This window comes from Lissotriton helveticus, chromosome 4_2 (assembly GCF_964261635.1).
Source record: "Lissotriton helveticus chromosome 4_2, aLisHel1.1, whole genome shotgun sequence".
Lineage (NCBI taxonomy): Eukaryota > Metazoa > Chordata > Amphibia > Caudata > Salamandridae > Lissotriton > Lissotriton helveticus.
This window is the reverse complement of record NC_136064.1, coordinates 5,629,280-5,645,770: the sequence shown is the minus strand read 5'-3', so window position 1 is coordinate 5,645,770 and position 16,491 is coordinate 5,629,280.

The window sequence follows — 16,491 nt, the reverse complement described above, 5'->3', positions numbered from 1 at the left end:
GGCGGCCACTTGGGCTTCTTCCAATACTTTCATCAGGCATTACCGTCTTCTCAATTTGCTGGGTGATGAGGGCGGTTTTGCTTTGGGGGTGTTGGGTTGTGTTCGCCCATGATTTCTGTTCTGTGCACATTAAATGCCTGGTTCTTTGCTGTACTGGTTGTTTTTTTGTGTTTTTTGGGATGAATGCCGGGTTTTGCTTTGGTATGTCTCATTAGTTAGGAAGGTGTCGAGGACGTAGGGACCTGGGGGTAATGTCCTATTACTTACGGTAATCTTCATTACTCCGGGTCCCGTAGTCCTCGACACCTTCCTGGCTTCCCTCCCTCCCGCCCTGTTTGCCGGCCTTCATCCTTTGGCTTGGTATTTCAGGGGGAATGCTGGGACATGTACCCTTATGTACTCCCGGCGGGAGGGGGAGGGTAGGTCCAGCATTCCTTCCTTTTCTTTTTTCTGACAGAGATAGTATCATCTCATTAGTTAGGAAGGTGTCGAGGACTACGGGACCCGGAGTAATGAAGATTACCGTAAGTAATAGGACATTATTCAGTCTTATTTACATATATGTCATCTGTGAGATATACGTAAATAAGACTGAATAATGATAAGTGGTGTGCTGTAAAAGCCCTAGTTTCTTTCGCTATATTGGATGCACATCTAGGTGTGCTCACAACACCTTTATGTAGTAGGTGTTTAGGGCAAATTTAGCACCTGTGTATACATACAGTAGGAAATTTGTATTCTTCACGCTTTCTTTTATTGTCATTTCTGATTGCCTAGCGAATGTGCGGACATTTCCCTGCAAGGGAACACTACTACCTGTTTGTTTTTTGCTAATTGGCAACTTCTTGGTCTGGCTGTAAGACAGCTCAGTGGGTTGGTATGCCTGCAGATTTGAAAACCTGCAGGCCTGACTGTACTTCTGAGGTCGCTCTATGGCCTACCATTGGCCCGAATACTGTTAACACCGTTATAACAAAGAACCCATCGCAGCCATAGGCACTGCGTACCTTCTCATGCACCTGTTTCCAACTAAAAAATGGACACTTCTTTCCTGGCATTGCGAAGCCCACCATAGTTTCCTTTCATTCATCAGTAGACACATTTCCACCATTTAGTGACATTAGCTCATCTCTCAGATGTATTTTTTTCACAGTGGTGGAGCTGGTAACGTCAGCATAAACAAATGAGCTTTACCAGGGCGTTGCATGTGAATTGTGAACTACAAGTTGATACGGAAGGATCTCTGAATCACGGCACAGGATTCCCTTCGATCTGAAGATTCAACTCACCCTTTTCTCATTGGGTGGGTATGGGTTTACATGGGCTACAAAAGGATGCTCTGTAAGGCAGTGTTTTTGATTCCCACCCATAATTTCCAGAGTTGAGTATTTAATGATCTTTTACACCACTGGGTGGCGAGTTCACAGGGTATAGTTGTTGCATGGATGAATTCACCTTAGGTGGTATGTTTAGCTTCTTAGATTTGTGCAAATCTCGCCTTTGTTCTTCGATGACAAGGCGGCAGTCTTAGAACCTCAACGTAGATTTTTATGGTTCGACTGATTACACAAATGGTTTCTGTTTAACAGTGTGAATTTACCTTATGCATGTTCATGTTGGAGGCCCTGAAAACCTTCCCTGGATGTGGCTCTCTGGTACTAGAGTTTTGCATCTGGTGGTTCCGAAGCCCGAAGGGCCGTCAAGGAGTTGAATCTAGGCCTCCAAATAATAGTGATGTTCATAGACGTCAAAGAGCGGTATCCATGGTTACCAGCTGCTACGTCTCTCCCCTTCCCTTACATTCTCAGCAGCAAATAGACAAATGTTCCGGGGCAAATAGTAGGATAAGGCATCAACACTGTGGTTTGATTCAGGGTCAATATCTGAGTGATATAATTTCCGGTGCCGCTTACACGTGGTAAATCTACTAATGCGTCATGGTTTTGGTTGCCTACAAGAGGTTTGAGGTTAGCCAGAAGTTAGCTCACACCTTGCGGTCTAAGACCTGGGTTTTGATCAGAGGAGGACATCTCTTGACAGAACGGATGTGTTCACGTCATTTGTCATACAGTGGTTTGGAGCCATTTGATAACTTTTTAACCAAGTTCATGCAGCCAATTTGGAGTATGACAAAGGTCTGAAGGGAGCATATACATACATGAAAGTGGGAGATTTAAAAAAATAATCGAGAGAATGTAATTCCCCCATTGACTTCTATTGAAACAGAGGAAATTTCAGATGGTAGACACCCAAAATAAAGCCATTTTTGGCTTCAAGAATCAGGAATCCCTCACCTGAGTTGGGTGTATCGGGATGATGTGTGATGATTTGATGTGACATTGACGATTATGACTAATGTAACATAATAAACTGCATACCATCCTTACAGCAGTGTTGTTTAACACCAGGGGAGCTGTCATGGTCTTGGGTTAATAGGGGGCCATCTTAAATACATTTCCTTTGATTTGATTTAATTAGCATTTGTATGGAGCACAATGCAGGACGAATGTCATTCACTTTCTAGAGTCCGACTTGTTTATTCCCAAGTAAGAGTGCTTTTTTATATTGACTGGTGAAGGATGAAAGACTCAATTGGCCCTTTGGGGTTCGAGCTACAATATTCAGGCAGATGCCACTGTTTGCCATAAGTGATGTTGTAATTCAGACTCCACTCGATGCTCTGATCTCACTGCCATGATCATTTCTAGGATGCACTAGAACAAAAGATTGCTGGTAAGCAGTCAGTTTCCATGGAGATGCCTCTGATATTGTTCAAAATCCCTGCAAAACAAATACTTTTTTTAATTTAAAAAAAGCTGCAACTTCATCTAAAAATCCAGATAAGCTTCCTGACACAGTTTGGGATTTATGAAAAGGATTTTTCATAGTATCAGAAAATAAGGTTGTCTCCTGCCATCTTGGTGAAATGTTTGCAAACTGTAGCAGAAGGGGATTAATCGAACGCTGCAAATTTCAGATATGAGATGATACGGAGTCTGACGAGTTTGGATGAAGAGAGCTTTTAGTCAAAGGTTGGAGTGGTTTTGGGGATAATTATTTGCAGGTCTTGTTGTTCTGATGCATGTGTTAGTTGCAGTGGCGGCCGCCACAAGCAAAAAGTGGTGAGGCGTGTGTAGTGGGTGCTGGGGGAGCAGAACAGGGGGAGCACGGGGAGTTAATAATAATTTTAAAAAAAGGAACTTACCTGATACTGATTGCCACCTCTCGCGTCGCGCCTCAGTGTTCTCCTTGGTCCCAGCAGACAATGGGACAGCATCACAGACTCCCTGTGCAATCCCCGTGCTGCCCTCATGCTGTGAGAGCACCTATGGGATTGGCCTGAGCGGGCTCGTTTGAAGCTCCGCTCGGGACAGGGAGTTGGTGCTCTTTCTCCAACTTGTCTGTTCAATACATCCCGGTTTGAGAAACGTAAGTGGGCATGTGTGTTTGGCCAGCCTAAGCCGGCCGGCCGGCCAATCACACGCACTCTCAGAAGTGCACAAAATGGTCCTCCTGCCCCATCCCATGGCCCACCCCTCCTTGGGGATGCTGGCTCAGCCCGCAGGGCAAAAAATAAAAGGATGCTAGAATATCGTTTTCTTTTTCATTTGCTGGCTATGAGCCAGTGGGGCGATGCTCCTCCGCCATTGGGGAGGTGCCGCCCCTGGTTAGTTGGATTACCATGATAGATACTTGAAAGCGGCGTTAAACCATGTTTCTTTGAGGAAGAGGAAATGTAATATGTGATCCTGACTGTGCCCGGACTGATCGGTAGTTATGTCGGATAGATTTAACCCCTTGCGTGCGCATGACGGAACCATGCCGTCATGAGCCGTGGGCGGCGTATGCTCATGACAGCGTGGTTCCATCATGTTGCTGCCGCTCCAGCCACGCGGCGCTAATTCTCCACCTGTGCGGGCAAATTAATGAGCGGGCGGGGTCATGACAGAACCACGCCGTCATGAGCACATGCCGCCCGTGACTCATGACGGGGTGGTTCCGACATGATCACTGCGCTCACTCCCTAGCCCCGCACACCGGGGCGGAAATCGCGGCACAGGGAAGGGGTTAAGACAGCAGATTTCAATAATATTGTTTTTTGTGTCAATGGCTAGACGTTGAATTTGTATCTGTGGAACCTGTTCTGGGCCACGGACACCTATGCAGGTAAAGAGAGAATTATAGAGAAAACCAAAACATTGTTAGCGCTTTTGCTTTGTGCAAATTCGGGGACCATCAACTGCTATCAGCTGGATAGAATTACACAGCTGAGCCTAGTCATCAAGTAAATACATTCAATAAATGTAAAGCATGTTAGGCTCCACGAGAAAGAGAGAATATATTTAAGTTTCAAACCATGAAGGTTTATTACAAGTTAATGGTTTACAGAAGGCAAAAATCAGATGAGTATTGAGTAATAATCAAAATATGAATGCATCAAGCAAAATGGAGTTTAAATCAAATCAAACTCTTATAAATTGGAGAACTAACCAGCATAGGGCCTCTTCAAAGGGAATGACGAAGGAAAGTCACCCTGGGTTCCCTTACTCTCAGAGAGTGTTCTGATAGTCACAAAGAAAATAAAAAACATCTTTACATGGAAAATAAGGAACATTTAATTTGATAATTCGGACACCAGGTCACCTAGAAATAAAATGCTCACATCAGAAAGCAAGATGGCAAACAACAGCAGACTTTAAAGAAATGTAGGCTTATATTATCAATCGTCAGTCTAAATGTAAATTTTTCTCTCTACAAATAGTATTAACGTGTCTATATGTTAACGTCGTATTAATGCAAACATTTTAACAAATGAAAAAATACGTTTTCAACATTCTTCAAGACTGATGTATGAAAAGCGCAGTAGAGATGCATTACAGAATTACGAGGTTTCACTGTAATAAAGGTAAGTTGTGAGATCTCCTGGCAGACTCTTCTTGGCATTTCCTGGCCTTTTCCCAGTGCCACCTGTCACTCACAGTCCCCTACTAGTGGGAAATGTTCCCAGTCTCGTCGTCTGCCATGAAAGACACCGGAATGGACAAGCGTGCAAGAAGTATCTCTTGGTCTGATATCCGCCTCAGACGGTCATGGATAAGGCATCATAGACATGACCCAGGGATGAAGATCTTTCATGATTACCATTGTGGAGCTCATCAACCTTTGCTACAACAGGAAGTAACCCCTATCCTATTCAGGAAGGCTGTGGCCAGCAAGACCAAGTTGTTTCACTTGGAGTCCTAATTCCAATACCTGTTATTGCCAAGATGGCCGCTTTTGGCTGCGCGATGCAGTCTATAAGGTATCCTTGTAGGGAGCAAGGAGGCGGTGATCAGCAGCGGTATCTTCCTCCTCTCTTGTGCAACAGGGCTGCGGATGCTCTGTACAAGCTTGTTCCCATCGATTGCGCAAAAGGTATTCTCACATCCCTGTGATGAAGACACCGCAGAGTTGTGCCTAGAGTGACAGCGCTTTTGTGCTGCTGCATACTGGCCTTTCTTCATGCCGATGACTGCCTCTGAAAGCTACAAGCATCACTCTGTAGCCGCGCCTTCTGGACTGGAGAAGACATCTTTCGTCATATGGGAGTGGCTTCAAGGGGTACGCTTAATATAAGACTGAATTCATGTCCATCTGGCCTTGTACATACATACTGGGTACGGTCTAGGGAACCCCTTAATAATGGGAAAAAAAACAGATATTAATGTGATTTTGGTTACAGTCAATTCTATTTCTATTTTACTCACTTGTAGAGTGTGTGGCGACCCAAAGGCATCCCAGCGCTACGTAAGAGGCAGCAGCATGTCAACACAGTAAAAGGACCTTAAAGACCGGATTAAATAAAGAGCCAAGTTTTAATCGCTTTCCGGAAGTGTAGCTCATTTTCCCTCGAATAGTCAGGTTAAGGCGCAAACAATGTGCCACATCATTACTATAACCCATGATAACTAAAGTTAAGGTGGAATGCACAGGATTTGAAGCTTTAATCTAGGCTTTACAAATTATCTTCTGCAGCAGGCACATTAACACACTATACTACCTTAAAGGCTTAATACTGGTTACTAGAGGAGTTTGGTATTGTTTCCTGGAAGGAGTGCTTCTCTTTAAATGATGCAGCTTTAAATTTTCGAGACCGCCTCTGTAGGGGAGATTAACTTTCTGTGTCACAGATATCGCTTCCCAGATTGGCAGGTCTAATTTGTGGGAGGGGCATCTTTTTGATGACATATTACCAGAGTTTGTGGGCAGACCTATCTCGGTTTTCAGATGAAAGAGTAAAATATTGTTTCTCGTTCATGAGTAGGTAGCTGTTACCAAGCCCTTTGTGGCTCCCGGAGTGGGTGACTGGAGGCGTACATGTTCACGTAAAAGTAAGTGTTTAAGTAAGCAGGCCAATGGTAAGGTACGTAACACCGGTCAAAAATAAATGTAATAAAATGCAGGTGTTGTCCTATAGAAAAGTCTAAGGTTGACTACTGCCTGGTGTGCGGCAAGATTTTTAATTGAACTAGAAGGATGAAGGGTTTAACACCCATGGAAAAAAAACTACTACACCAGTGGAGATCTGACTTTTCGAAACGTTTGGAGATCCCAGAGAGCGTACAATCTCTCTAGATCTGCCGCATATAATTGTTTTGCTTGGTAAATGAAAAATCTTGGCTAATGGTGTTCTGTACGTTTCTAAATTCCTGAACAGGTTATATAGATAAATGAAAATTAGTTACGTCATCCGGTAAGGATATGGGTTGCCACCTCATAGTTTAAATTTGATTTAGTGATACTTCTCCACAGATTTTTCAGAATTTGGTCAGTTTGGGCAAAAATCGTTATCCAAACACATGGATGTAAATTATAAATAGTTAGGGCTGCTCTAATAGGGGCATTTATTCCTCAGTTTGGGCTTGGAATCTTCACCATTGGGCTGTTTCTAATAGCACAGCCGTCGAGCGTGTCAGTAATGGGAAGGGGGCAGGAAGCCTCGTATTCTCCAGAAAGCAATTATACCAATGCAACACTGTATTACTATTCTGCCTGCGCACGAGGAACACCAATCAACCAAAAAGCTGCTACATTTTATTAACCCAATGGCCTTTCTGCAAAATAACTTTAGTCAAATGAGTATGGCGGGGCAGCGGTGGATGCAGCGCGCAACGGCCAGGTCCTGCGGGTTCCGCTGAATCCATCAGTCACATTGATTGAGAGGCTGCTACGCGTGGCGTGCTTGTACGCACACTCCTTTGTCCCCAGACGTGACGATGATTAGACGCCAAACGGATGGAACAAATTAAGAGGCACGTCGTCAGTATGGGGACGTTGACGGCCTGGACATGTGTCGCTGTTCTGGGACAGAACATCACCTGGGATCTGTTAGATTGTTGTACTTAACAACACAATCAAATTGTTGGTACCATTATAGCTCCACAGCAGCAATCCACTGACGTTACAGCATAAAGGCAGCAATAGTAATTATTAAAATTAATCTTAAGCCATACCTAGTGAGGCAGTATACGTCTGCCAAGAAATTCCATGACCCGATTGCACAATAGACCACAAAACAATTATTCTTGAATCCTTGAGCTTAAAATAGCTCACCCGCTGTCGCGTTTGGCGGGGGGTGGGGGGTGGGGGAGGTTGTTCATACAGTGCTCTTTTTGTATTCTGATACCTTTAGTTTTTGTTTTTCTCCTTATTATTGTAGGGCTTCATATGAATATCAATTAAGAAAAGCCAGATGTAGCAGCTGTTAGACATCACATTGCCTTGGGTACCCCCTAGCGGCGCCCCGCACCTTCTGGGTCCTGAAGACGGTTGGGTAGCGGAAAGAAAACATGGCTTCCGGAGTTTTGTTGGCTTTCAGCTGTGTCCGCTCTTTGTTCTTTCTCTTTGTCCGCTCTTTGTTCTTTCTCTTTGTCCTTCCTTTACATTTGCACCATAGATTACAAGCAGTTGAAAGTCTCAGAGACCGAAAAGCAATGAGTTCTGTGATCGTATCCGGGATCAAGGAGAGCATGATTTCACTTCTGGCATGTTGGTGAATTGGCATTCAAGGGGTTACACATTAGAGTAAAGTTCATAGGAGCTGCTACCTCCTGGCACTGGGCAAAAGGCACATCTCTAAATTAGTTGATCACTAAGGCTACTAGTCTATGGACTCTGGTGGGGTATTAAATGAGAAGGCACAGAAATATTTGAAAGGACGCTGGCGCAAGGAGCGGGTACACCCATACACAGCAGCTGAATCACCAGGACAGAGAGGTGTGCCACAGAATGGCACAGAGAGAAATAAGGCAAAGCCGGGCCAAGCGTATAAGGTGAAGGAAGGCCATGGAAGGTGTGGGTTGGTGATGAAGCGTAGGGTTATGGACTCCTTCCAGAGCTGCTCACAATCCTAATAATGTGGTCAGGTGGGACATTGCCTTTCCATCATGTTAGGTTACACCTCTCCCTAGACATCCCAGCGTCCAATCCATCATCTGGTCTGTGTTAAAGGTACATGATGCAAGGCCCTGTATGAACTGAGAAAATATACAGCAAGAAAGTGGACAATTCACTTGCTTGCACTTTTGCTGCACTAAGCAGACATTTTGTATCTCCAGGTGAGTGGCAAGAGAAACATTGATTACTTGAATAGCAACACATTTTGCAGACCCAGTCGTAAACCTGTCCCTCCAGGAATCACACATATTGCAAACTACTTGCATCCTGGCCAGGGCTGTGTGAAATTGTATTATTACCTCCCAGCTTAGATTTTATGAAAGTGGCACGCATTATCCGTGGGCGGTCATCTACAAGAATATTGTAAAAGAGCTATGCCTAGGCACAAAAGTCACAAAAGATACCTGCTCAGTCTCTTTTTCATCCAGTTCCTAAAGTCCCAAGGTAATGTCACAGGTGCAGCCCATGTGGCTGCAGCACACATCTAGATGCACAGATCTGTCAAGACATTTTTTGCTTGATCCAGTCTTCTCTGAGTGAAAATTATGCAGAAAGGATGAGCCTAAGAAAAACTACAATTATGGTGAGATTTTTATGCAAAATTACCCTTCCTCTGAAAAAACGTGCCCTGGTCTCAGTCTGGCCTACCAAATATTGTACTTGCTTCCTGCATGGCTTTCAATTCGATTATTCAGGTCAAAGAAGTACACAGTGGTGAACTAGAGTTCTACCATCAACTTTTGTCACCCAATTGGTCCTCCAGGCAGTAAATGCGGCCACACTGCCTGTGGAGCGGGTGGTAAAATGTCAGTTTCTATAGGATGGCAGGAAGCCTTTACCCTGGCCAGAAATGTACCATCCAGGAGGACACCTAGGTTGGATTTTGGAGCTGTATGAAGTTCCATTAGCCATGTTTTCTCACTTTCCTCAGCTTCTTCTCTAGTCTCAGACAAGGATGGTTCTCCCTGAAGGCTTGGGTGATGGAGCAGACGTGTCACCTCCTGTCACAACGCACGGCAACGGGAGACATGCCATTAAGTCGAATGCTCAATTATGTTTTTAGCACTTTCCCTAATCTCATTTTCATACCATTTCCTGAAAGTTCTTCCACGTGCCTCAGGCTCACCCACCATAACCTTACAAAGGCAGCAATGATGAAACATAGCTGGCAACAGGCGTCCGCCGTTAGCTAGACCTGTGATGAAGGTAAACCTTGGTCCCAAGCAAGTTTTGGATTTGAAGCTGACAGTGGATGTGATCAGGGGCATGTTGCAAGTCACGCCTTCTCGGAATGATGCTTGGATTGGCATACAAGTCACACAAGCCATGCCTTCTCGGGCTGAGACTGGGAGTGGCATACAAGTCACACAAGTCATGCCTTCTCGGGCTGATGCTTGGAGTGGCATACAAGTTACACAAGTCATGTTGTATAGTACACAAGGGACTACATGACTTAGGACCCTCTTATCTGGCAGAGAAATTTGTTCCATATGTCCCAAAACGCGCCCTAAGGTCAAGTAATCAGCTCCTTTTGAGGGTGCCCATGATTAAAAGGATTCAAAAAGGGGGTGGTGATGGACAGAGTATCTGAGTTAATCAGAACACTCCTACCCAGTCAACAGATCAGGGTTTGATCCATCACCGTTTTTTAGCTCACTGCACCATCCCAGTTCAGAACCTGGCTACATGCAAATTAGTCTGTCCCTGACCCAGAGCATCATGGGAACAGGGCAGACCAAACTACCAAGCCAATTCTTTACTGGAAAGGAAACAAGCTTCCGGGGACCGGTTTCTGGCATTACAGCCGTCTTCGGGCCAGAAACCGGTCCCCGGAAGCTTGTTTCCTTCCCAGTGTAAGAATTGGCTTTTGTAGTCTGGTCTGCCCTGTTCCCATGATGCACTGGGCCAGGGACAGACTAATTTGCATACAGCCAGGTTCTGAAACTGGGATGGTGCAATGAGCTAAAAAACGGTGTTGGATCTAGCCCTGATCTCTTGACTGGGTGAGGGTATTCTGCTTAATTCAGAGACTCTGTCCCTCACCACCCCTTGTTGTAAATATTTTTGTCCACCCTAAGCGTGGAAGGGTATACTCAGACATGAGTCCCTTGCTCATTGCACCATCAGGATTCAAGCAAGCGGGCCGAAGACGGCTGTAATGCCAGAAACCGGTCCCCGGAAGCTTGTTTCCTTCCCAGTGTAAGAATTGGCTTTTGTAGTCTGGTCTGCCCTGTTCCCATGATGCACTGGGCCAGGGACAGACTAATTTGCATACAGCCAGGTTCTGAAACTGGGATGGTGCAATGAGCTAAAAAACGGTGTTGGATCTAGCCCTGATCTCTTGACTGGGTGAGAGTATTCTGCTTAATTCAGAGACTCTGTCCCTCACCACCCCTTGTTGTAAATATTTTTGTCCACCCTAAGCGTGGAAGGGTATACTCAGACATGAGTCCCTTGCTCATTGCACCATCAGGATTCAAGCAAGCCGGGCCGAAGACGGCTGTATTGCCAGAAACCGGTCCCCGGAAGCTTGTTTCCTTCCCAGTGTAAGAATTGGCTTTTGTAGTCTGGTCTGCCCTGTTCCCATGATGCACTGGGCCAGGGACAGACTAATTTGCATACAGCCAGGTTCTGAAACTGGGATGGTGCAATGAGCTAAAAAACGGTGTTGGATCTAGCCCTGATCTCTTGACTGGGTGAGAGTATTCTGCTTAATTCAGAGACTCTGTCCCTCACCACCCCTTGTTGTAAATATTTTTGTCCACCCTAAGCGTGGAAGGGTATACTCAGACATGAGTCCCTTGCTCATTGCACCATCAGGATTCAAGCAAGCCGGGCCGAAGACGGCTGTAATGCCAGAAACCGGTCCCCGGAAGCTTGTTTTCTTCCCAGTGTAGGAATTGGCTTTTGTAGTCTGGTCTGCCCTGTTCCCATGATGCACTGGGCCAGGGACAGACTAATTTGCATACAGCCAGGTTCTGAAACTGGGATGGTGCAATGAGCTAAAAAACGGTGTTGGATCTAGCCCTGATCTCTTGACTGGGTGAGAGTATTCTGCTTAATTCAGAGACTCTGTCCCTCAGCACCCCTTGTTGTAAATATTTTTGTCCACCCTAAGCTTGGAAGGGTATACTCAGACATGAGTCCCTTGCTCATTGCACCATCAGGATTCAAGCAAGCCGGGCCGAAGACGGCTGTAATGCCAGAAACCGGTCCCCGGAAGCTTGTTTCCTTCCCAGTGTAAGAATTGGCTTTTGTAGTCTGGTCTGCCCTGTTCCCATGATGCACTGGGCCAGGGACAGACTAATTTGCATACAGCCAGGTTCTGAAACTGGGATGGTGCAATGAGCTAAAAAACGGTGTTGGATCTAGCTCTGATCTCTTGACTGGGTGAGAGTATTCTGCTTAATTCAGAGACTCTGTCCCTCACCACCCCTTGTTGTAAACATGATTAAAAGGGCCAGACAGGGAGGTAAAGCACTGTCAGTGGTGGGCCCAACATTATGGAACAAACTTCCGCTTCTGCTGAGACAGTGCTCGGACCACTTTGCCTTTAGAAAAAAATTGAAAACCTTCATGTTTCAGGCCTAACCAGCTAGGCCGAGATTTGATCATATATGAATCTCTGTTCAGGATTAACTGCCCCTTTTTCTTGCCACTGTTGTTTCTGGAGCGCGGAGATACTCCTCCGGGAGTTTATTCAAGCGCGTTATAAACCCGCAAATAAAATAAATAAATAAATGCCTTCTCGGGCTGAGACTGGGAGTGGCCTGCAAGTTACGCAAGCCATGCAAGCCATGCCTTTTTGGGCTGATACTTGGAGTGCCATACAAGTCACGCAAGCCATGCCTTCTTGGGCTGAGAGGGGAAACATCACTTACAACGAAACTTTTACAACGCACTACCATTACAACGCAACCATTACAACGCAAACTATTACAACGCATTGCTCTGGGGGGCGGTATAGGATAGGGAATAGGTTAATTTAATATCCAATAACCTTCCCTAGTGTCCACGGGGACTGGAGTTGGAATAGTAAATTAAACTATTCACTATCCAGCACCCAGAAGCACTATACGTTGTAATGGTATGCGATGTAAAAACCGCGTTGTAACAGCATGCGTGGTAAAAGCATGCGTTGTAACGTCATACATCCTCTATGAGTGGAAGTGGCCTGCAAGTCACGCAAGCCATGCCTTCTCGGGCTGAGCCTGGGAGTGGCATACAAGTCACGCCAGCCATGCCTTCTCGGGCTGAGATTGGGAGGGGGCTGCAAGTCACGCAGCCATGCCTTCTCGGGCTGAGACTGGGAGTGGCCTGCAAGTCACGCAAGCCATGCCTTCTCGGGCTGAGACTGGGAGTGGCCTGCAAGTCACGCAAGCCATGCCTTCTTGGGCTGAGTGTGGGAGTGGCATACAAGTCACGCCAGCCATGCCTTCTCGGGCTGAGACTGGGAGTGGCCTGCAAGTCACGCAAGCCATGCCTTCTCGGGCTGAGCCTGGGAGTGGCATACAAGTCACGCCAGCCATGCCTTCTCGGGCTGAGATTGGGAGGGGGCTGCAAGTCACGCAGCCATGCCTTCTCGGGCTGAGACTGGGAGTGGCATACAAGTCACGCAAGTCATGCCTTCTCGGCCTGATGCTTGGAGTTGCCTGGAAGTCACGCAAGCCATGCCTCATCAGGCCGATGCTTGGAGTGGCCTGCAAGTCATGCACGCCATGCCTTCTCTGGCTGAGGCTGGGAGTGGCCTGCAAGTCACGCAAGCCATGCCTTCTCGGGCTGAGGTTGGGAGTGGCCTGCAAGTCATGGACGCCATGCCTTCTCGGGCTGAGGCTGGGAGTAGCCTGCAAGTTACGCAAGCCATGCAAGCCATGCCTTTTCGGCTGAGGTTGGGAGTGGCCTGCAAGTCATGCACGCCATGCCTTCTCGGGCTGAGGCTGGGAGTGGCCTGCAAGTCACACAAGTCATGCCTTCTCGGGCTGAGGCTGGGAGTGGCCTGCAAGTCATGCACGCCATGCCCTCTCGGGCTGAGGTTGGTAGTGGCCTGCAAGTCATCCACGCCATGCCTTCTCGGGCTGAGGCTGGGAGTGGCCTGCAAGTTACACAAGTCATGCCTTCTCGGGCTGAGGTTGGGAGTGGCCTGCAAGTCATGCAAGCCATGCCTTCGCGGGTGGATGCTTGGAGTGGCCTACAAGTCATACATGCCATGCCTTCTCGGGCTGAGAGTGGGAGTGGCCTGCAAGTCATGCAAGCCATGCCTTCGCGGGCGGATGCTTGGAGTGGCCTGCAAGTCATGCATGCCATGCCTTCTCGGGCTGAGGCTGGGAGTGGCCTGCAAGTCACACAAGTCATGCCTTCTCGGGCTGAGGTTGGGAGTGGCCTGCAAGTCATGCAAGCCATGCCTTCTCGGGCGAATGCTTGGAGTGGCCTACAAGTCATGCACGCCATGCCTTCTCGGGCTGAGGCTGGGAGTGGCCTGCAAGTCATGCACGCCATGCCTTCTCGGGCTGAGGTTGGTAGTGGCCTGCAAGTCATGCAAGCCATGCCTTCTCGGGCGAATGCTTGGAGTGGCCTACAAGTCATGCACGCCATGCCTTCTCGGGCTGAGGCTGGGAGTGGCCTGCAAGTCATGCACGCCATGCCTTCTCGGGCTGAGGTTGGTAGTGGCCTGCAAGTCATGCAAGCCATGCCTTCTCGGGCGAATGCTTGGAGTGGCCTACAAGTCATGCACGCCATGCCTTCTCGGGCTGAGGCTGGGAGTGGCCTGCAAGTCATGCACGCCATGCCTTCTCGGGCTGAGGTTGGTAGGGGCCTGCAAGTCACACAAGTCATGCCTTCTCGGGCTGAGGCTGGGAGTGGCCTGCAAGTCATGCACGCCATGCCTTCTCGGGCTGAGGTTGGTAGTGGCCTGCAAGTCATGCAAGCCATGCCTTCTCGGGCGAATGCTTGGAGTGGCCTACAAGTCATGCACGCCATGCCTTCTCGGGCTGAGGCTGGGAGTGGCCTGCAAGTCATGCACGCCATGCCTTCTCGGGCTGAGGTTGGTAGTGGCCTGCAAGTCATGCACGCCATGCCTTCTGGGGCTGAGGCTGGGAGTGGCCTGCAAGTCACACAAGTCATGCCTTCTCGGGCTGAGGCTGGGAGTGGCCTGCAAGTCATGCACGCCATGCCTTCTCGGCTGATGCTTGGAGTGGCCTACAAGTCACACAAGCAATGCCTTTTCGGGCTGAGGTTGGGAGTGGCCTGCAAGTCACACAAGTCATGCCTTTGAAGTTGTCAGTGGAGCGGGCAACGCACAAACCTAGTAATTCAGATGCTCATGGTGAAGGTAAATTTGACAATACACTAGCTATGAATTCTGAAGCTGGCAGTGGATATGGCCAGGGCGTCACACATGCTCTGCATTGGATGCTGATGGCGGGGGTGGCCTGAGCTTTGCATTCTGGAGCAGATCTTCTTTGGTTGCTCTTATATGATTGGAGTTTGCCGAAGCACACTTAGAAGGGACTAGTCTTACTTAAAAAAGGAACAGTTGTGGATCTACATCTGTGTTTTTAAATGCATTTGCATCATTTCTCGCGTGCCCCCATTTGTCTCTCAGCGCTCTCCTGATCTTGCGGTCTGTGAGATGTGTGCTGCTTGGTAAATGTTCATTTTATGGTGTTTAACATTAATAAGGCTGGATAATGAGCTGGAAATGAGAGCTACACCAATTGAAAGAATAATATATAAGAGTCAGGATGAGTAGCGAATGGCATTCCGGAGATGTGTGAATGTAAATTCCATTTAAAGGATTCGGGAATTATAAACCAATGGAGAACCGATTTATATGGCCGAGTTGTCTAAATTATGTGGCAAGAGAAGTAACATTTCATTTAAGTGGTCTTAGTCAACAGGTATGATTTTGTCTTTCATTGAAGCACAGAATCTTTTAATAAATCTTCAATTTCTGCCTCCCAAAGTAGAAGTAAATACTGTACATTATTGCCCAATGGTATGAGTCTTAGGTTCTTTAATTCAGCCCATCACAGATACGGACTAAACCTTGTCTTTAATCGGAATGACAACCTTTCACAGCCAGCTGCTATTGTTGCCTCGTAGGTTTGTTAGGGTCAGTGGAATTATGTGGTTGTGGTGCCAAAATCATGCGGCAAGGGAAAGGATTATTATACAGCAATTTTACAGCACCGGTACCCGTTAAAAATAGCTCTGCAGAGCAGTAGATTACATTTCATATTTACGTATGTGTAGGAAAAGGGATGCAACATTTGTGCCTGTTATAAAGTCTGACTGCCCTGTTGCAATAATTGCAACAGTGACAAATATATTTGAAGTGAACTGAATGTGGTTTAGTAGCCAAACCAAAAACATCTGACAGAAGGGACCATTCTTTCCTCCCTTGAAGTGCATTTGTTTATGTAGCGTTTTTGTTTCCACCTGCAAACAAAAGCCTTCCCCATTCCATCAAATGGGATGCTTACGTCATCTAGGCAAGGTTCTCACTTCTGTAAATGATTGATATCAGCAAGCAACATTAGAGGGTGACAGCAAACGTTTTACAACCGTGCCTAGTAATTCTACTAACTTTTGATCCTTTTGAGAGAGATTAATATTTTTGGGATCCAATTTGCAAATAGGGCAGCAAACAATGGACTATGCGGCAAATATAGAAAATTAAAATGTAGACAGAAAAGGCCATAGCTACACAGCTAGTCGCTTCTTTCAGCTGCCCTGACCACTGTGCACTGCTTTTGAAGGTCAGCGGAGGGAGCCTATGATGTGCTTTGGGGTAAACTTTCCTTCCGTCTCTTGTTGCTAATTTACTGTTTTGGGGACAGAACACCCCAGTTCTAGGCTCCATCCTCTGGAACCCTCCCTCTACTCCACTGGACTCGAAATCGTATTTAAGAAACATTTGGTGAGTGGGCAGTTCTGTCCAGGTCCTGCCTTAGGAGTGGGCGGAATTTGAGTAGTCGCGCTACGCAAAGCTCTGCTAAAAAATCTCAGCGAGCATTCCGAGTTCTGCCAACACGTGGAATAGCTTGTTCCACCCGT